Source organism: Gymnogyps californianus, unplaced genomic scaffold, assembly GCF_018139145.2.
Source record: "Gymnogyps californianus isolate 813 unplaced genomic scaffold, ASM1813914v2 HiC_scaffold_108, whole genome shotgun sequence".
Lineage (NCBI taxonomy): Eukaryota > Metazoa > Chordata > Aves > Accipitriformes > Cathartidae > Gymnogyps > Gymnogyps californianus.
Window position 1 is genome coordinate 62865 of NW_026113989.1, and position 21045 is coordinate 83909.

General features: G+C 58.7%; 3 long non-coding RNA genes across 4 annotated transcripts; 1 reads left to right on the plus strand and 2 right to left on the minus strand.

Moving 5' to 3' along the window:
- Window positions 1–282: 282 nt before the first annotated feature.
- LOC127027944 (uncharacterized) lies at window positions 283–16178 on the minus strand. 2 transcript variants are annotated; one of them, XR_007767871.1, is made up of 3 exons: window positions 747–782; window positions 468–545; window positions 283–373 (listed from the first exon to the last, which is right to left on the minus strand). It is a non-coding gene; the product is annotated as an uncharacterized LOC127027944 (long non-coding RNA). The 2 variants fall into 2 exon arrangements; XR_007767872.1 differs by lacking the exon at window positions 747–782 and adding an exon at window positions 16165–16178 and having other exon boundaries at window positions 284–373.
- On the minus strand, window positions 1319–9409 carry LOC127027954 (uncharacterized). The gene is made up of 3 exons (XR_007767888.1): window positions 9375–9409; window positions 1446–1667; window positions 1319–1363 (listed from the first exon to the last, which is right to left on the minus strand). It is a non-coding gene; the product is annotated as an uncharacterized LOC127027954 (long non-coding RNA).
- Window positions 4278–19928, plus strand: LOC127027953 (uncharacterized). The gene is made up of 3 exons (XR_007767887.1): window positions 4278–4442; window positions 12164–12199; window positions 19878–19928. It is a non-coding gene; the product is annotated as an uncharacterized LOC127027953 (long non-coding RNA).
- Window positions 19929–21045: the final 1117 nt, after the last annotated feature.

A 21045-nucleotide genomic window follows, 5' to 3' on the forward strand; every position in this document is an offset into this window, starting at 1 on the left:
CTGCCTACCGCCATCTGCACAAAGCAGCTCTGAGCCGTACTGGTAAAAGTGGGGCAGCAGCTGCCCCTGGCGCTCGGCTTGAACCACAACTGGCAGCAGAGGCTCTGCACCGTCTCTGTGGCTCGCCACCGCCTGCAAGGTGGGAAGCCCAGCATCGCTGCTGCGAGGCTCTGATCGACCCCTTCCCACTGTGCGGGCTACAGCGTGTCCCAACATGTATCTAAAACCTCCGGTCGCCGAGTCCCACGGCTAAGGCAGAGTGAAATGTACCCACCGTGTCCTCTCTCCAGTTCCTCCAGCATCTGCCTCAGGACTTCAGATGGCTCCGGGGACTTTTTTCCTCCTTCGGCTTGGGACTTTGCTCTTGGAGGACCTTAACAGAAAGTATTTGGTTCAGTGTCACATGAATACATTACAGAACCCACTGCTCAGCCTGTGACAGCTCTCAGCAGAGACAGACTACTCACCCCTGCGATGCCAGCTGGGCTGTAACGGAGCGTCCAGCCGAGGAGCTGGAAGAGTCCTCCCTACGGGCACTTCTGTAACTAAACACGCAGAGAAGCTTCCGTCATCTATTGTGATCGACATCGGCAGAACTGAACGGCAGAAGCGGTAAGGGGATCACGCAAGGAGAGGGCACACACGTGCACGTCTCCGTCCTCACACCTGCCGAGCCGCCCGGCTGGCTGACCTTTGGGCTTTGAGCTGGCAGCTCTCAAAGGGAGGAAAAAGCCATGATGACGTACCCATGCCATCTCCCAGAGGCTCAGTCCTGGAACCCCAGCCGGGAAGCTGGATCACTGTCACCCACAGGCATGGCTGCAAAGAAGCGCAGGACAGAACAGCTCCCGTGACACAGTTCCAGATACTTCTTCAGATCAGAGTGGACGAGTTGCAATTCAAAGACGGGATTACTCCACGGCACTCATCTCTCCCTTCCACTCAGGAGCATGGTGCAAGGAGTTACCGCGTGCCTGCAATGGCACCATGCTGGGGCAAAACGAACCACGCAGGGAGCTGCCGGGAGAAGGGGCTCCCTGGAGCTCACGCCAGCTCTAAGCTCAACCCCAACAAGCCGCTGGCTTGGCAGCCGGCACGGGAGCAGCTCAGGCTCCGAGGGCCGGCAAAGACAGCTTCGCCAGGCAAAGCGCCCCGAAGCACATCTCTGAGCCTGACCCGTTCCCTCTCTGCTCTTCTCCATGTCTGCGCCTTGGCCACGGAAGGAGCAACTTGCATGTCAGACGGCAAGAAGATGAAAAGGTAGATGCGCCTTCCTCCCACTGACTTAACCTGTGGGATTGCTCTCAGGCTCGAGGGACAGGAATAGACCAAGAAGTCGGGAAGCCGTCGACCTTGAGAGGATCTTAAGGCAAATTGCACGTGACTAAGCTGTTGCCACATTGTCAGTGGGTATTGTTTCAAGGAAAGGGACATGGAGAACGTACCTCCAGGGTGCCGCAAGGGCTCCAAACCAACGTCCAGCCGAGAAGCTGGATAACCGTTGCCACCGCCCTCATCTAGAAGCAAGCACAGATGAGAAACGTTTCCCTTGCATGTTGGGATCCACTTCTGCCTGAGTGAACTGCAGGCACCGGAAGGGGGTCAGGTAACAACGTGGGAGCCAGACGTAGGTGGAGATTGCCAAAGCGGCAGAGGGGCCTGGTGACCTCTTGGCTGGCTCTTGCAGCTCTCACACACTCTTTCCAGGCCATGGGCAACACCCTCGACGAGCGGATGGACCAACGTACGGCCCCCTGGCGCTTTCTTACCGGGAGAGCTCTCACGCACACAGAGGAAGCCCTCGTGAAAGCACCGGAGGAAAAAAACCATCATCCATGCTCCTCGGGCAGAAGAGCCCACCGGCCTGTGAAAGGCTGCACCAGCACCACCCGCTACCTGCTCCCGCGCTCGCCATGGAGCAGCCTGGCATGCAGGGCCACCAGGAGGAGGAGGAGGAGGAGGAGGTGGCGGCAGGGGCCATGGCCCCCTGTGCTCGCACCATGCTGCTGCTGCTGCTGCTGCTGCTGCTGCTGCTGCTGCTGCTGCTGCTGCTGCTGCAGTATCTGGGGCCGGGGCTGGAGTGGTCAGTGCTTATGACTGGCGCGGGCATCGTGGGGCTCTGTGACCTCACAGCCCCGCTGTGACTCACAGCCAGGCCGAGGCTGCGTGGGGATGGCTCTCAGAGTGCTCGTGGAGGGGCACTGGAGCACGGCCAGGGGAGCTGCCCTCCCGGGTTGGTGAGCCCGTCCCGTCGGGCAGCTCCGTCCAGAGGGCTGGGACACAGTCCACCCGGGGCTGAGCCCCCAGCTCTGCCCTGTTTCCGGGCACTGTCAGAGGGGCGGTGAGGAGCTCTCAGTCCCCCAGAACGGCAGGAAACCACAGCCAAGGGAGTGCTGACCTCCTCGGGTGCTGTTACCAACAGCTCAGGAGGCTGAAGAGGGAGTGATTTCAGTGTCGAGACAAGTGCAAGATCCCTCCTGGAGGCAGCTGGCAGGCTGGAGCCAGTTTTGGCACCTTGGGGACCCCAGGGCTAACGAGTCACTTTTGTTTCACGGGAAAGATGAAGCCTTTACTTTTCCATTTCTTCTTCATGTGAAATTGAAGGGAATCCTTTCTGTCAGGGTCCTCAAAGAGCAAAGTCAATCAATAAAACAGAAAAATAGTCTCTTAAATTATTTGACATGCAAAAGGAAGCCTCGAGAGAGCAGCTGGTGGGTATAGGCTGCCCGACCAACCCAGTGGCCTTCGCTGATGGAGTGACTACATCAGTGGACGAGGGAAGAGCTACCCATGTCATCTGTCTGGACTTCTGTAAGGCCTTTGACACAGTCCCCCCAACATCCTCCTCTCTCAGTTGGACCTGATGGACGGACTGTTCGGTGGATAAGGAAGTGGTCGGATGGTCGCATCCAGAGGGTAGTGCTCAACGGCTCGATGCGCGGACGGAGATCGGTGACGAGCGGTGTCCCTCAGGGGACCAGTACTGTTTAATATCTTCATCAACGACATAGACAGGGGCATCGAGTGCACCCTCAGCAAGTTTGCAGGAGACACCAAGCTGAGTGGTGCGGTTGACAGCACGCCCGAGGGACGGGATGCCATCCAGAGGGAGCTGGACAAGCTCGAGAAGCGGGCCCACGTGAACCTCGTGAGGTTCAACAAGGCCAAGTGCAAGGTCCTGCACCTGGGTCGCGGCAAGCCCCGGTATCAATACAGGCTGGGGATGAAGGGATTGAGAGCAGCCCTGCCGAGAAGGACTCGGGGAGTACTGGTGGACGAAAAGCTGGACGTGAGCCGGCAACGTGCGCTCGCTGCCCAGAACGCCACCCGTATCCTGGGCTGCATCAAAAGCAGCGTGGCCAGCAGGTCGAGGGAGGGGATTCTGCCCCTCTACTCCGCTCTGGTGAGACCTTCTCCTGGGAAGAAAAGCAGAGCGAGCTGCGGTTGTTCAGCCTGGAGAAGAGAAGGCTCCGGGGAGACCTGATTGCAGCCTTTCAGTACGTAAAGGGGCTTATAAGAAAGATGGGGACCGAGTTTTTAGTAGGGCCTGTTGCAACAGGACAAGGGGTAATGGTTTTAAACTAGAAGAGGGTAGATTCAGACTAGCTATAAGCAGGACATTTTTTTGCGCTGAGGGTGGTGAAACACTGGCACAGGTTGCCCAGAGAGGTGGCAGATGCGCCGTCCCTGGAAGCATTCAAGGTCAGGTTGGACGGGGCTCTGAGCAACGTGATCTAGTTGAAGATGGCCCTGCTCATGGCAGGGGCGGTTGGACTAGATGACCTTTAAAGGTCCCTCCCAATGCAAACCATTCTATGATTCTATGGTTCAAGGTGCTGGGAGCACTGACTGCAAAGAGCGAGTCAATCTGAGTGTGAAATATGTGTTAGGATAAGTCAAGTGGCTTTTGCCCCTGAAAGCATGTGGCAGAGGAAGAAGGAATTGGTCGGAGTGGTTTTGGGTGGAGTGGAGCAGAAGTTCCATTAACTTGAGTGCCCGAGAGTGCCTGGTCTCTCCGCTACCACAAACTGAATCAAAAGGAAGGACTTGCCTGGTTGTGCCCAACTCGTTGTGTTCGAGCATCTCCCCAGTCTCACAGCCCTAACCTGCGCTGGCTCCCATGTCATACGGTGTCACCCCATCTCCTGACACAGACCCCGGAGGACAATCATGAGGAATTCACGAGGGAAACCCGACCAATTGCCGTGAAAGGGGAGCTGGCAACCACGTCTTCCGTCACCTCTCACACTCAGTGGTGACTGAGGGTGCCCCCAGTTTCCCCTTTCTGCTTTGGTCTTTTGTACAGAGACAGGCTGGGTCTTTTCTATTGCATTGACTTTAGGTGAGGTTCTCCCCTGGTTTTCATCCGTGGGGTGTACAGTGGTCAAGAGCAGAAGAAAGACATGGACCTGCTTGAGCGGGTCCAGAGCAGGGCCACAGAGGTGATGAGGGGCTGGAGCAGGTGTCAGTAGCTGAGGTGTCTAAAGTTAGGTCCCCTGCACGCTATCAACGAGTCTGTGACAAATAGGGGGAAAAAAGACTCCAGCCCTGCTGTTCTCTCAACAGGAGGATTGCATCAAACCAAAAGTCAGTCTGGCCTAGGGTGCCTTGCCTGTGGGTGAAGCCCAATTGGCCACCCCCAATTGGTGATGGCCCATCAATTAGGCCCCTCCCAGGGCCCATTAATTAGCGAGGCCCTTTGTTTGGCCTCCAGGACATTGGCTTGTCAGGCTTGTGTCCCTGGAGGTGCTCTTGAGACTGGCCAGGTGGGCTCCCATCACCGCCTCCCGCACCGTGCGTCAGCCAGGTTGGTGTCGCTGTCTGTTGCTGGCCATGGTTGTGGGCTCCCCAGCCCCTCGGGGCCCCGCTGCGGTCGGAGGAGCCCCGTGCCTGGCTCCTGCCTGCCGACACCGTGGGCACCCACGGCTGCGCCCGGGCATGGGGCGCAGCCAGTGCTGGTGCCTCGCGGGGTTTGCTCTAGGTGCCACCCGGACACTTGTGCGAGAGCTCTGTCCCTCTCTATTTGGAGAGAAACGGCTGATCCCTGTAGCTGTGTGTCGGGGGTACGTCCTCTGCAGGACATTCCTGTTTTCTGAGAAAATCACCTGCCTTCAGTTCAAAAGGTGTCTGGTGTCCTCAGGCTTTCGACACTAACACTTACACGATTGCCAAAGGATGCCAAATTAATTTTGTTTCAGGAGCTCTTTCTTGCACACTTGTAAGCAAAGGAAAAGGCAGGGAGCTTAGAACCTGAATGTATTTTCATGCTAGACCTGCTGCTAGTGTGTGTCATTAGGTGAAAGACTAAAGATCCATCAGCTTTATCGTCTTCTTTTAATTTCTTTGCCAGTGTGCTGGGGGTTAAGGGTGGCTGTTTGGTCAGTGCCCCCCCAACCCCTACCCTGGCGGGGGCCGCCTTCAGCCCTTGCCGTAGGGCCCCACCACGGGGCTCGGGGGGCGGGGGGCCGTTTTGGTTGGGGCTGGGGCTGGAAGGCGCTGGGCTGGTTCCGCAGCAGCTGGGGAGCCGGAGCCGGGCTGGGGGCCGCGGGGGCCGTGGGGAGGGCGGGCGCGCCGGTTTTGCAGGCCGGAGCGGCGGCTGCTGGCGTTGCGTCCAGCTCTCAGGGGTGCCGGGGCGGCTGGTGTGGCTGGTGCGGCTGTCCGGGCGCGCCGGTTTTGCAGGCTGGAGCGGCGGCTGCTGGCGTTGCGTCCAGCTCTCAGGGGTGCCGGGGCGGCTGGTGTGGCTGGTGCGGCTGTCCGGGCGCGAGGGCCAGCCGCCGCTTTCCCGCTGGGCTCCTGAAGCTGCAGAGAGGCGCCTGTGGAGAGAGGAGGCCGCTGAGGCCCTCAGCTGCAGACGGGACACAGGGACTGTGCTCCACAGCACGGCCCAGAGCTGGCAAGGCTCACCACCATGGGCGGAGCTGCTGGCACGCCTTGGCCGAGGTGGACGCCTGCACCTCATGGCACCACCAAGCAGGGGGAATCCTCCGGGCAGGTTCGCTGGTCAGGAGCGGGCGCGAGGGCGCCTCTCGCTGTCTAGGGCAATCTCGTCCCCCGCGCTTTCTCGTCCTGACCTTGCTTTGCCTCTGCCTGTCGCTCCTGGGGGCTGCTCTTGTCCGGGCAGGGCCACTTTGAGCTAACGCTGGCTCCAGGCAGAGCGGGCTCCCGAGAGGAAGGCCCAGGACTTAAGAGGCCAATTAAAGCACCTGACAGCAGCAGAAACCTCCGCAGAGTTTTCTGGCCAACCGCTCACTCGCCACTCCACAGCAGCCTGACTAGAAAGGCTTCGTGGCCACAAGCAGCCATCGAAGGAAGCAGTGGGGGGAAAATCAATGACTCACTGTTTTCTCTTCCTCCGCCGCCGGATCACGACACAGCACAACAGTATCGCAAGTGGCAGGGAAATCAGGAGTGCTGCTGTGCCTATCATACAGTTCCTTCGCACGTCTTGAGGACAGAAGACGCTTGCGGAGCTCTGGGCATTGCTCTGGGGACTGTAAACACTTGTGGTTCTCTCGCCGACCACATCTGGAGGAGCAATTTGGAACGTTGTGGTTCTCCGCCCCACATCGGGAGGGCTGGAGCACCTGTGCCCCTCCTGGTAAGCCCCTGGCCGGGAGTTCTCTGTTTCCCCCCGGAGCTGGTGCCTGCTCCCAACCCTTTGGGACAGGTTGTCCCAGCGAACAAAACTCGGCAGGCCAGAAGGAGAGCCCGGGGGGAGGGGGGTAGCGCAGCTGCCTTGACCAGTCGCCTTCCTCAGTCGGGACACGGACACAACCATCCCTGCAGCAGGCATGCCACCCCAACTCTCCCTCCCGCCGGGCCAGCTCCCCCACACCCGCGGGAGCGACACGGCGTCGCGTCAGCCCTCTGAGGAGACACCGGAGCCTTGTTTCTCCCTTCTGCCTTTTCTCCAGCATGGGCACTGCTTGCAGCCGCTCCCAGTTTTGGGACGCGTCTCCCACTTAGGGACCCCAGCAAGACTGCTCAGTACCTGAGTCCGTTCGAAAAAATTCATATACGCCGCCGTGGTGGTCTTCTCCGGGCTTTGACAGCGCTGCCAAAAAGCAGAGACGACAGGTAAAGCCTCAGCAGGGCTCAGGCACAGAGGATGGAGGAGGACGGGGAGGTTCCCTCGAAGCCCCTGCCCGATCTGGGAGTCAGGGCATCGCTCTGGACCTCAGCTCACGGGAGGGATCCCGCTCTGTGCTGCCCTTGGGCCTTGGGCCTCTAGGGACTCTGGGATGCAGCCACCGCGGGAGGTACATTCGATTAAGAGTCCCATTTCCATCACCTGCGGAACGTGCTGCAGATGCCTCGACCCCAAAACACTTTCAGCTTTGGCTGCTGACGTGAGGTGCAAGAGCGGGCACCGGGGGAAGAGCCTGCTGGCACACAGCAATCCTGATGGGTGACACCGGCTGAGCGGGGACAGCAATTACCTGGCGTGCCGGTGGCTTGCATCGCCTCCGTTCTTTGGCAGAGACTGGCAGAGAGCCACTGCTTCCTTCTGGAAACGCCTCCTTCCGCACAGCCTCTCGTTCCGACTCTTGAGAAAGCAAGCGGGACAGTTGGATCAGATGGAACCGTTCCCGTCAGGGAGATGGCATCTTCAGGAGGCAACACTTCTCAAAGACATCGATCAGGTTTAGAAAAAACGCCTGGGCTTTTGGGGCTGCGCCTAGTCACTGCTCCAAACCACAGCCACGCCTGAGCTGCTGGGGAGCAGCTCAAATCTGCTACGCCATCTGCACAAAGCAGCTCTGAGCCGTACTGGTAAAAGTGGGGCAGCAGCTGCCCTGGCGCTCGGCTTGAACCACAACTGGCAGCAGAGGCTCTGCACCGTCTCTGTGGCTCGCCACCGCCTGCAAGGTGGGAACGCCAGCATCGTCTGCTGCGAGGCTCTGATCGGACCCCTTCCCACTGTGCAGGCTACAGCGTGTCCCAACATGTATCTAAAACCTCGGTCGCGAGTCCCACGGCTAAGGCAGAGTGAAATGTCCCACCGTGTCCTCTCTCCAGTTCCTCCAGCATCTGCCTCAGGACTTCAGATGGCTCCGGGGACTTTTTTCCTCCTTCGGCTTGGGACTTTGCTCTTGGAGGACCTTAACAGAAAGTATTTGGTTCAGTTTCACATGAATACATTACAGAAACCCACTGCTCAGCTGTGACAGCTCTCAGCAGAGACAGACTATCCACCCTGCGATGCCAGCTGGGCTGTAACGGAGCGTCCAGCGAGGAGCTGGAAGAGTCCTCCCTACGGGCACTTCTGTAACTAAACACGCAGAGAAGCTTCCGTCATCTATTGTGTGACATCAGAATGCGGCAGAAGCGGTAAGGGGATCACGCAAGGAGAGGGCACACACGTGCACGTCTCCGTCCTCACACCTGCCGAGCCGCCCGGACTGGCTGACCTTTGGGCTTTGAGCTGCAGCTCTCAAAGGGAGGAAAAAGCCGTGATGACGTACCCATGCATCTCCCAGAGGCTCAGTCCTGGAACCAGCCGGGAAGCTGGATCACTGTCACCACAGGCATGGCTGCAAAGAAGCGCAGGACAGAACAGCTCCCGTGACACAGTTCCAGATACTTCTTCAGATCAGAGTGGCAGCGAGTGCAATTCAAAGACGGGATTACTCCACGGCACTCATCTCTCCTTCCACTCAGGAGCATGGTGCAAGGGAGTTACCGCGTGCCTGCAATGGCACCATGCTGGGGCAAAACGAACCACGCAGGGAGCTGCCGGAGAGAAGGGGCTCCCTGGAGCTCACACCAGCTCTAAACTCAACCCCAACAAGCCCGTGGCTTGGCAGCCGGCACCGGGAGCAGCTCAGGCTCCGAGGGGCCGGCAAAGACAGCTTCGCCAGGCAAAGCGCCCGAAGCACATCTCTGAGCCTGACCCGTTCCTCTCTGCTCTTCTCCATGTCTGCGCTTGCCACGGAAGGAGCAACTTGCATGTCAGACGGCAAGAAGATGAAAAGGTAGATGCGCCTTCCTCCCACTGACTTACCTGTGGGATTGCTCTCAGGCTCGAGGACAGGAATAGACCAAGAAGTCGGGAAGCCGTCGACCTTGAGAGGATCTTAAGGCAAATTGCACGTGACTAAGCTGTTGCCACATTGTCAGTGGGTATTGTTTCAAGGAAAGGGACATGGAGAACGTACCTCCAGGGGCCGCAAGGGCTCCAAACCAACGCCAGCGAGAAGCTGGATAACCGTTGCCACGCCCTCATCTAGAAGCAAGCACAGATGAGAAACGTTTCCTTGCATGTTGGGATCCACTTCTGCCTGAGTGAACTGCAGGCACCGGAAGGGGGTCAGGTAACAACGTGGGAGCCAGACGTAGGTGGAGATTGCAAAGCGGCAGAGGGGCCTGGTGACCTCTTGGCTGGCTCCTTGCAGCTCTCCACACACTCTTTCCAGGCATGGGCAACACCCTCGAGGAGCGGATGGACCAACGTACGGCCCCTGGCGCTTTCTTACCGGGAGAGCTCTCACGCACACAGAGGAAGCCTCGCTGAAAGCACGGAGGAAAAAAACATCATCCACTGCTCCTCGGGAGAAGAGCCACCGGCCTGTGAAAGGCTGCACAGCACCACCCAGCTTACCTGCTCCCCGCGCTCGCATGGAGCAGCCCTGGCATGCAGGGCCACAGGAGGAGGAGGAGGAGGAGGAGGTGGGGGCAGGGGCCATGGCCCTGTGCTCGCACCATGCTGCTGCTGCTGCTGCTGCTGGCGTGTGCGCTGTGGCCGCTGCTGCTGCTGTGCTGGCTGCTGCGCTGCTGCAGTAGTCTGGGCCGGGGCTGAGCGGTCAGTGCTTATGACTGGCGCGGCATCGTGGGGCTCTGTGACCTCACAGCCCGCTGTGACCTCACAGCCAGGCCGAGGGCTGCGTGGGGATGGCTCTCAGGTGCTCGTGGAGGGGCACTGGAGCACAGCCAGGGGAGCTGCCCTCCGGGTTGGGGAGCCCGTCCCGTCGGGCAGCTCCGTCCAAGGGTGGGACACAGTCCACCCGGGGCTGAGCCCCCAGCTCTGCGCTGTTTCCGGGCACTGTCAGAGGGGCCGGTGAGGAGCTCACAGTCCCCAGAACGGCAGGAAACCACAGCCAAGGGAGTGCTGACCTCCTCGGGTGCTGTTACCAACAGCTCAGGAGGCTGAAGAGGGAGTGATTTCAGTGTCGAGACAAGTGCAAGATCCCCTCCTGGAGGCAGCTGGCAGGCTGGAGCCCAGTTTGGCGCCTTGGGGGACCCCAGGGCTAACGAGTCACTTTTGTTTCACGGAAAGATGAAGCTTTACTTTTCCATTTCTTCTTCATGTGAAATTGAAGGGAATCCTTCTGTCAGGGTCCTCAAAGAGCAAAGTCAATCAATAAAACAGAAAAAATAGTCTCTTAAATTATTTGACATGCAAAAGGAAGCCTCGAGAGAGCAGCTGGTGGGTATAGGCTGCCCGACCAACCCAGTGGCCTTCGCTGATGGAGTGACTACATCAGTGGACGAGGGAAGAGCTACCATGTCATCTGTCTGGACTTCTGTAAGGCCTTTGACACAGTCCCCCCCAACAATCCCTCCTCTCTCAGTTGGACCTGATGGACGGACTGTTCGGTGGATAAGGAAGTGGTCGGATGGTCGCATCCAGAGGGTAGTGCTCAAGGCTCGATGCGCGGACGGAGATGGTGACGAGCGGGTGTCCCTCAGGGGACAGTACTGTTTAATATCTTCATCAACGACATAGACAGGGGCATCGAGTGCACCCTCAGCAAGTTTGCAGGAGACACCAAGCGAGTGGTGCGGTTGACAGCACGCCGAAGGGACGGGATGCCATCCCAGAGGGAGCTGGACAAAGCTCGAGAAAGCGGGCCCACGTGAACCTCGTGAGGTTCAACAAGGCCAAGTGCAAGGTCCTGCACTGGGTCGCGGCAAGCCCCGGTATCAATACAGGCTGGGGGATGAAGGGATTGAGAGCAGCCCTGCCGGAGAAGGACTCGGGGAGTACTGGTGGACGAAAAGCTGGACGTGAGCCGGCAACGTGCGCTCGCTGCCAGAACGCCACCCGTATCCTGGGGCTGCATCAAAAGCAGCGTGGCCAGCAGGTCGAGGGAGGGGATTCTGCCCCTCTACTCCGTCTCGGTGAGACCTTCTCCTGGGAAGAAAAGCAGAGCGAGCTGCGGATTGTTCAGCCTGGAGAAGAGAAGGCTCCGGGGAGACCTGATTGCAGCCTTTCAGTACGTAAAGGGGGCTTATAAGAAAGATGGGGACCGAGTTTTTAGTAGGGCCTGTTGCAACAGGACAAGGGGTAATGGTTTTAAACTAGAAGAGGGTAGATTCAGACTAGCTATAAGCAGGACATTTTTTTGCGCTGAGGGTGGTGAAACACTGGCACAGGTTGCCCAGAGAGGTGGCAGATGCGCCGTCCCTGGAAGCATTCAAGGTCAGGTTGGACGGGGCTCTGAGCAACGTGGTCTAGTTGAAGATGGCCCTGCTCATGGCAGGAGGGGGTTGGACTAGATGACTTTAAAGGTCCCTCCCAATGCAAACCATTCTATGATTCTATGGTTCAAGGTGCTGGAGCACTGACTGCAAAGAGCGAGTCAATCTGAGTGTGAACTATGTGTTAGGATAAGTCAAGTGGCCTTTTTGCCCTGAAAGCATGTGGCAGAGGAAGAAGGAATTGGTCGGAGTGGTTTTGGGTGGAGTGGAGCAGAAGTTCATTAACTTGAGTGCCCGAGAGTGCCTGGTCTCTCCGCTACCACAAACTGAATCAAAAGGAGGACTTGCCTGGTTGTGCCCAACTCGTTGTGTTCGAGCATCTCCCCAGTCTCAACAGCCTAACCTGCGCTGGCTCCCATGTCATACCGGTGTCACCCCATCTCCTGACACAGACCCCGGAGGACAATCATGAGGAATTCACGAGGGAACCCGACCAAATTGCCGTGAAAGGGGAGCTGGCAACCACGTCTTCCGTCACCTCTCACACTCAGTGGTGACTGAGGGTGCTCCCCAGTTTCCCCTTTCTGCTTTGGTCTTTTGTACAGAGACAGGCTGGGTCTTTTCTATTGCATTGACTTTAGGTGAGGTTCTCCCCTGGTTTTCATCCGTGGGGTGTACAGTGGTCAAGAGCAGAAGAAAGACATGGACCTGCTTGAGCAGGGTCCAGAGCAGGGCCACAGAGGTGATGAGGGGGCTGGAGCAGGTGTCAGTAGCTGAGGTGTCTAAAGTTAGGTCCCCTGCACGCTATCAACGAGTCTGTGACAAATAGGGGGAAAAAAGACTCCAGCCTGCTGTTCTCTCACACAGGAGGATTGCATCAAACCAAAAGTCAGTCTGGCCTAGGGTGCCTTGCCTGTGGGTGAAGCCAATTGGCCACCACCCAATTGGTGATGGCCCATCAATTAGGCCCCTCCCAGGGCCCATTAATTAGCGAGGCCCTTTGTTTGGCTCCAGGACATTGGCTTGTCAGGCTTGTGTCCCTGGAGGTGCTCTTGAGACTGGCCAGGTCGGGGCTCCCATCACCGCCTCCGCACCGTGCGTCAGCCAGGTTGGTGTCGCTGTCTGTTGCTGGCCATGGTTGTGGGCTCCGCAGCCCCTCGGGGCCCGCTGCCAGTCGGAGGAGCCCCGTGCCTGGCTTCCTGCCTGCCGACACCTGTGGGCACCACACGGCTGCGCCCGGGGCATGGGGCGCAGCCAGTGCTGGTGCCTCGCGGGGTTTGCTCTAGGTGCCACCCGGACACTTGTGCGAGAGCTCTGTCCCTCTCTGTTTGGAGAGAAACGGCTGATCCCTGTAGCTGTGTGTCGGGGGTACGTCCTCTGCAGGACATTCCTGTTTCTGAGAAAATCACCTGCCTTCAGTTCAAAGGTGTCTGGTGTCCTCAGGCTTTCGACACTAACACTTAACACGATTGCAAAGGATGCCAAAATTAATTTTGTTTCAGGAGCTCTTTCTTGCACACTTGTAAGCAAAGGAAAAGGCAGGGAGCTTAGAACCTGAATGTATTTTCATGCTAGACCTGCTGCTAGTGTGTGTCATTAGGTGAAAGACTAAAGATCCATCAGCTTTATCGTCTTCTTTTAATTTCTTTGCCAGTGTGCTGGGGGTTTAAGGGTGGCTGTTTGGTCAGTGCCCCCAACCCCTACCCTGGCGGGGCCGCCTTCAGCCCTTGCCGTAGGGCCCACCACGGGCTCGGGGGGCGGGGGGGCCGTTTTGGTTGGGGCTGGGGCTGGAAGGCGCTGGGCTGGTTCCGCAGCAGCTGGGGAGCCGGAGCCGGGCTGGGGGGCCGCGGGGGCCGTGGGGAGGGCGGGCGGCGCCGGGTTTTGCAGGCCGGAGCGGCGGCTGCTGGCGTTGCGTCCAGCTCTCAGGGTGCCGGGGCGGCTGGTGTGGCTGGTGCGGCTGTCCGGGCGCGCCGGTTTTGCAGGCTGGAGCGGCGGCTGCTGGCGTTGCGTCCAGCTCTCAGGGGTGCGGGGGCGGCTGGTGTGGCTTGGTGCGGGCTGTCCGGGCGCGAGGGCCAGCCGCCGCTTTCCCGCTGGGCTCCTGAAGCTGCAGAGAGGGGCCTGTGGAGAGAGGAGGCCGCTGAGGCCTCAGCTGCAGACGGGACAACAGGGACTGTGCTCCACAGCACGGCCCAGAGCTGGCAAGGCTCACACCATGGGCGAGCTGCTGGCACGCCTTGGCCGAGGTGGACGCCTGCACCTCATGGCACCACCAAGCAGGGGGAATCCTCCGGCAGGTTTGCTGGTCAGGAGCGGGCGCTGAGGGCGCCTCTCGCTGTCTAGGGCAATCTCGTCCCCACGCGCTTTCCTCGTCCTGACTTGCTTTGCCTCTGCTGTCGCTCCTGGGGGGCTGCTCTTGTCCGGGCAGGGCCACTTTGAGCTAACGGCTGGCTCCAGGCAGAGCGGGCTCCCGAGAGGAAGGCCCAGGACTTAAGAGGCCAATTAAAGCACCTGACAGCAGCAGAAACCTCCGCAGAGTTTTCTGGCCAAACGCTCACTTCACCACTCCACAGCAGCCTGACTAGAAAGGCTCGTGGCCACAAGCAGCCATCGAAGGAAGCAGTGGGGGGGAAAATCAATGACTCACTGTTTTCTCTTCCCCGCCCGGATCACGACACAGCACAACAGTATCGCAAGTGGCAGGGAAATCAGGAGTGCTGCTGTGCCTATCATACAGTTCCTTCGCACGTCTTGAGGACAGAAGACGCTTGCGGAGCTCTGGGCATTGCTCTGGGGACTGTAAACACTTGTGGTTCTCTCGCCGACACATCTGGAGGAGCAATTTGGAACGTTAGGCCGTCCTGTGCACCACTGGTAAAGCTTGCAGCACGTTTGATATGGCCGGGAAGTTCTCTTGTTTCCCCCGGAGCTGGTGCCTGGAGGCACGCTCCCACCCTTTGGGACAGGTTGTCCCAGCGAACAAAACTCGGCAGGCAGAAGGAGAGCCGGGGGGAGCGCAGCTGCTTGACCAGTCGCTCCTTCGAGGGACACGGACACAACCATCCTGCAGCAGGCATGCCACCCCCAACTCTCCTCCCGCCGGGCCAGCTCCCACACCCCGAGGGGACGGCGTCAGGCCCTCTGAGGAGACACCGGAGCCTTGTTCTCCCCTTCTGCTTTTCTCCAGCATGGGCACTGCTTGCAGCCGCTCCCAGTTTTGGGACGCGTCTCCCACTTAGGGACCCAGCAAGACTGCTCAGTACCTGAGTCGTTCGAAAAAAATTCAATATACGCCGCCGTGGTGGTCTTCTCCGGGCTTTGACAGCGCTGCCAAAAAAGCAGAGACGACAGGTAAAGCTCAGCAGGGCTCAGGCACAGAGGATGGAGGAGGACGGGGAGGTTCCCTCGAAGCCCCTGCCTGATCTGGGAGTCAGGGCATCGCTCTGGGACCTCAGCTCACGGAGGGATCCCGCTCTGTGCTGCCCTTGGGCCTTGGGCCTCTAGGGACTCTGGGATGCAGCCACCGCGGGAGGTACATTCGATTAAGAGTCCCATTTCCCATCACCTGCGGAACGTGCTGCAGATGCCTCGACCCAAAACACTTTCAGCTTTGGCTGCTGACGTGAGGTGCAAGAGCGGGCACCGGGGGAAGAGCCTGCTGGCACACAGCAATCCTGATGGGTGACACCGGCTGAGCGGGGGACAGCAATTACCTGGCGTGCCGGTGGCTTGCATCGCCTCCGTTTCTTTGGCAGAGACTGGCAGCGAGCCACCGCTTCCTTCTGGAAATGCCTCCTTCGCACAGCCTCTCGTTCCGACTCTTGAGAAAGCAAGCGGGACAGTTGGATCAGATGGAAACGTTCCCGTCAGGGAGATGGCATCTTCAGGAGGCAACACTTCTCAAAGACATCGATCAGGTTTAGAAAAAACGCCTGGGCTTTTGGGGCTGCGCCTAGTCACTGCTCCAAACCACAGCCACGCCTGAGCTGCTGGGAGCAGCTCAAATCTGCCTACCGCCATCTGCACAAAGCAGCTCTGAGCCGTACTGGTAAAAGTGGGGCAGCAGCTGCCCCTGGCGCTCGGCTTGAACCACAACTGGCAGCAGAGGCTCTGCACCGTCTCTGTGGCTCGCCACCGCCTGCAAGGTGGGAAGCCCAGCATCGCTGCTGCGAGGCTCTGATCGACCCTTCCCACTGTGCAGGCTACAGCGTGTCCCAACATGTATCTAAAACCTCCGGTCGCCGAGTCCCACGGCTAAGGCAGAGTGAAATGTACCCACCGTGTCCTCTCTCCAGTTCCTCCAGCATCTGCCTCAGGACTTCAGATGGCTCCGGGGACTTTTTTCCTCCTTCGGCTTGGGACTTTGCTCTTGGAGGACCTTAACAGAAAGTATTTGGTTCAGTTTCACATGAATACATTACAGAAACCCACTGCTCAGCCTGTGACAGCTCTCAGCAGAGACAGACTACTCACCCTGCGATGCCAGCTGGGCTGTAACGGAGCGTCCAGCCGAGGAGCTGGAAGAGTCCTCCCTACGGGCACTTCTGTAACTAAACACGCAGAGAAGCTTCCGTCATCTATGTGATCGACATCGGCAGAACGAACGCAGAAGGTAAGGGGATCACGCAAGGAGAGGGCACACACGTGCACGTCTCCGTCCTCACACCTGCCGAGCCGCCCGGCTGGCTGACCTTTGGGCTTTGAGCTGGCAGCTCTCAAAGGGAGGAAAAAGCCATGATGACGTACCCATGCCATCTCCCAGAGGCTCAGTCCTGGAACCCAGCCGGGAAGCTGGATCACTGTCACCCACAGGCATGGCTGCAAAGAAGCGCAGGACAGAACAGCTCCCGTGACACAGTTCCAGATACTTCTTCAGATCAGAGTGGCAGCGAGTGCAATTCAAAGACGGGATTACTCCACGGCACTCATCTCTCCTTCCACTCAGGAGCATGGTGCAAGGAGTTACCGCGTGCCTGCAATGGCACCATGCTGGGGCAAAAACGAACCACGCAGGGAGCTGCCGGGAGAAGGGGCTCCCTGGAGCTCACACCAGCTCTAAACTCAACCCCAACAAGCCCGCTGGCTTGGCAGCCGGCACCGGGAGCAGCTCAGGCTCCGAGGGGCCGGCAAAGACAGCTTCGCCAGGCAAAGCGCCCGAAGCACATCTCTGAGCCTGACCCGTTCCTCTCTGCTCTTCTCCATGTCTGCGCCTTGGCCACGGAAGGAGCAACTTGCATGTCAGACGGCAAGAAGATGAAAAGGTAGATGCGCCTTCCTCCCACTGACTTACCTGTGGGATTGCTCTCAGGCTCGAGGACAGGAATAGACAAGAAGTCGGGAAGCCGTCGACCTTGAGAGGATCTTAAGGCAAATTGCACGTGACTAAGCTGTTGCCACATTGTCAGTGGGTATTGTTTCAAGAAAGGGACATGGAGAACGTACCTCCAGGGTGCCGCAAGGGCTCCAAACCAACGTCCAGCCGAGAAGCTGATAACCGTTGCCAACGGCCCTCATCTAGAAGCAAGCACAGATGAGAAACGTTTCCCTGCATGTTGGGATCCACTTCTGCCTGAGTGAACTGCAGGCACCGGAAGGGGGTCAGGTAACAACGTGGGAGCCAGACGTAGGTGGAGATTGCCAAAGCGGCAGAGGGGCCTGGTGACCTCTTGGCTGGCTCCTTGCAGCTCTCCACACACTCTTTCCAGGCCATGGGCAACACCCTCGACGAGCGGATGGACCAACGTACGGCCCCCTGGCGCTTTCTTACCGGGAGAGCTCTCACGCACACAGAGGAAGCCCTCGCGAAAGCACCGGAGGAAAAAAACCATCATCCATGCTCCTCGGGCAGAAGAGCCCACCGGCCTGTGAAAGGCTGCACAGCACACCACGTTACCTGCTCCCCGCGCTCGCCATGGAGCAGCCCTGGCATGCAGGGCCACCAGGAGGAGGAGGAGGAGGAGGAGGTGGCGGGCAGGGGCCATGGCCCCCTGTGCTCGCACCATGCTGCTGCTGCTGCTGCTGCTTGCCGCTGTGGCCGCTGCTGCTGCTGGCTGGCTGCTGCAGTAGTCTGGGCCGGGGGCTGAGCGGTCAGTGCTTATGACTGGCGCGGCATCGTGGGGCTCTGTGACCTCACAGCCGCTGTGACCTCACAGCCAGGCCGAGGCTGCGTGGGGATGGCTCTCAGGTGCTCGTGGAGGGGCACTGGAGCACGGCCAGGGGAGCTGCCCTCACCGGGTTGGGGAGCCCGTCCCGTCGGGCAGCTCCGTCCAAGGGCTGGGACACAGTCCCCACCCGGGGCTGAGCCCCCAGCTCTGCCTGTTTTCCGGGCACTGTCAGAGGGGCGGTGAGGAGCTCACAGTCCCCCAGAACGGCAGGAAACCACAGCCAAGGGAGTGCTGACCTCCTCGGTGCTGTACCAACAGCTCAGGAGGCTGAAGAGGAGTGATTTCAGTGTCGAGACAAGTGCAAGATCCCTCCTGGAGGCAGCTGGCAGCTGGAGCCCAGTTTGGCACCTTGGGGGACCCCAGGGCTAACGAGTCACTTTTGTTTCACGGGAAAGATGAAGCCTTTACTTTTCCATTTCTTCTTCATGTGAAATTGAAGGGAATCCTTTCTGTCAGGGTCCTCAAAGAGCAAAGTCAATCAATAAAACAGAAAAATAGTCTCTTAAATTATTTGACATGCAAAAGGAAGCCTCGAGAGAGCAGCTGGTGGGTATAGGCTGCCGACCAACCCAGTGGCCTTCGCTGATGGAGTGACTACATCAGTGGACGAGGGAAGAGCTACCCATGTCATCTGTCTGGACTTCTGTAAGGCCTTTGACACAGTCCCCCCCAACATCCTCCTCTCTCAGTTGGACTGATGGACGGACTGTTCGTGGATAAGGAAGTGGTCGGATGGTCGCATCCAGAGGGTAGTGCTCAACGGCTCGATGCGCGGACGGAGATCGGTGACGAGCGGTGTCCCTCAGGGGACCAGTACTGTTTAATATCTTCATCAACGACATAGACAGGGGCATCGAGTGCACCCTCAGCAAGTTTGCAGGAGACACCAAGCTGAGTGGTGCGGTTGACAGACGCCCGAGGGACGGGATGCCATCCAGAGGGAGCTGGACAAGCTCGAGAAGCGGGCCCACGTGAACCTCGTGAGGTTCAACAAGGCCAAGTGCAAGGTCCTGCACCTGGGTCGCGGCAAGCCCCGGTATCAATACAGGCTGGGGGATGAAGGGATTGAGAGCAGCCCTGCCGAGAAGACTCGGGGAGTACCGGTGGACGAAAAGCTGGACGTGAGCCGGCAACGTGCGCTCGCTGCCCAGAACGCCACCCGTATCCTGGGCTGCATCAAAAGCAGCGTGGCCAGCAGGTCGAGGGAGGGGATTCTGCCCTCTACTCCGCTCTGGTGAGACCTTCTCCTGGGAAGAAAAGCAGAGCGAGCTGCGATTGTTCAGCCTGGAGAAGAGAAGGCTCCGGGAGACCTGATTGCAGCCTTTCAGTACTTAAAGGGGGCTTATAAGAAAGATGGGGACCGAGTTTTTAGTAGGGCCGTTGCAACAGGACAGGGGTAATGGTTTTAAACTAGAAGAGGGTAGATTCAGACTAGCTATAAGCAGGACATTTTTTTGCGCTGAGGGTGGTGAAACACTGGCACAGGTTGCCCAGAGAGGTGGCAGATCCCCGTCCCTGGAAGCATTCAAGGTCAGGTTGGACGGGGCTCTGAGCAACGTGATCTAGTTGAAGATGGCCCTGCTCATGGCAGGGGGTTGGACTAGATGACCTTTAAAGGTCCTCCAATGCAAACCATTCTATGATCTATGGTTCAAGGTGCTGGAGCACTGACTGCAAAGAGCGAGTCAATCTGAGTGTGAAACTATGTGTTAGGATAAGTCAAGTGGCTTTTGCCCCTGAAAGCATGTGGCAGAGGAAGAAGGAATTGGTCGGAGTGGTTTTGGGTGGAGTGGAGCAGAAGTTCCATTAACTTGAGTGCCCGAGAGTGCCTGGTCTCTCCGCTACCACAAACTGAAATCAAAAGGAAGGACTTGCCTGGTTGTGCCAACTCGTTGTGTTCGAGCATCTCCCCAGTCTCACAGCCTAACCTGCGCTGGCTCCCATGTCATACGGTGTCACCCATCTCCTGAACAGACCCGGAGGACAATCATGAGGAATTCACGAGGGAAACCCGACCAATTGCCGTGAAAGGGAGCTGGCAACCACGTCTTCCGTCACCTCTCAACATCAGTGGTGACTGAGGGTGCTCCCAGTTTCCCCTTTCTGCTTTGGTCTTTTGTACAGAGACAGGCTGGGTCTTTTCTATTGCATTGACTTTAGGTGAGGTTCTCCCCTGGTTTCATCCGTGGGGTGTAACAGTGGTCAAGGAGCAGAAGAAGACATGGACCTGCTTGAGCGGTCCAGAGCAGGGCCACAGAGGTGATGAGGGGCTGGAGCAGGTGTCAGTAAGCTGAGGTGTCTGAAGTTAGGTCCCCTGCACGCTATCAACGAGTCTGTGACAAATAGGGGGAAAAAGACTCCAGCCCTGCTGTATCTCATCAACAGGAGGATTGCATCAACAAAAGTCAGTCTGGCCTAGGGTGCCTTGCCTGTGGGTGAAGCCCATTGGCCACCCCCAATTGGTGATGGCCCATCAATTAGGCCCCTCCCAGGGCCCATTAATTAGCGAGGCCCTTTGTTTGGCCTCCAGGACATTGGCTTGTCAGGCTTGTGTCCCTGGAGGTGCTCTTGAGACTGGCCAGGTGGGGCTCCCATCACCGCCTCCCGCACCGTGCGTCGGCCAGGTTGGTGTCGCTGTCTGTTGCTGGCCATGGTTGTGGGCTCCCCAGCCCCTCGGGGCCCCGCTGCCGGTCGGAGGAGCCCCGTGCCTGGCTCCTGCCTGCCGACACCGTGGGCACCCACGGCTGCGCCCGGGCATGGGGCGCAGCCAGTGCTGGTGCCTCGCGGGGTTTGCTCTAGGTGCCACCCGGACACTTGTGCGAGAGCTCTGTCCCTCTCTATTTGGAGAGAAACGGCTGATCCCTGTAGCTGTGTGTCGGGGGTACGTCCTCTGCAGGACATTCCTGTTTTCTGAGAAAATCACCTGCCTTCAGTTCAAAAGGTGTCTGGTGTCCTCAGGCTTTCGACACTAACACTTACACGATTGCCAAAGGATGCCAAATTAATTTTGTTTCAGGAGCTCTTTCTTGCACACTTGTAAGCAAAGGAAAAGGCAGGGAGCTTAGAACCTGAATGTATTTTCATGCTAGACCTGCTGCTAGTGTGTGTCATTAGGTGAAAGACTAAAGATCCATCAGCTTTATCGTCTTTTAATTTCTTTGCCAGTGTGCTGGGGGTTAAGGGTGGCTGTTTGGTCAGTGCCCCCCAACCCCTACCCTGGCGGGGGCCGCCTTCAGCCCTTGCCGTAGGGCCCCACCACGGGGCTCGGGGGCGGGGGGGCCGTTTTGGTTGGGGCTGGGGCTGGAAGGCGCTGGGCTGGTTCCGCAGCAGCTGGGGAGCCGGAGCCGGGCTGGGGCCGCGGGGCCGTGGAGGGCGGCGCGCCGGCAGCGGAGCGGCGGCTGCTGGCGGGCAGGGTGCCGGCGGCGGGTGTGGCTGGGGCCGGCGCGCCGGTTTTGCAGGCTGC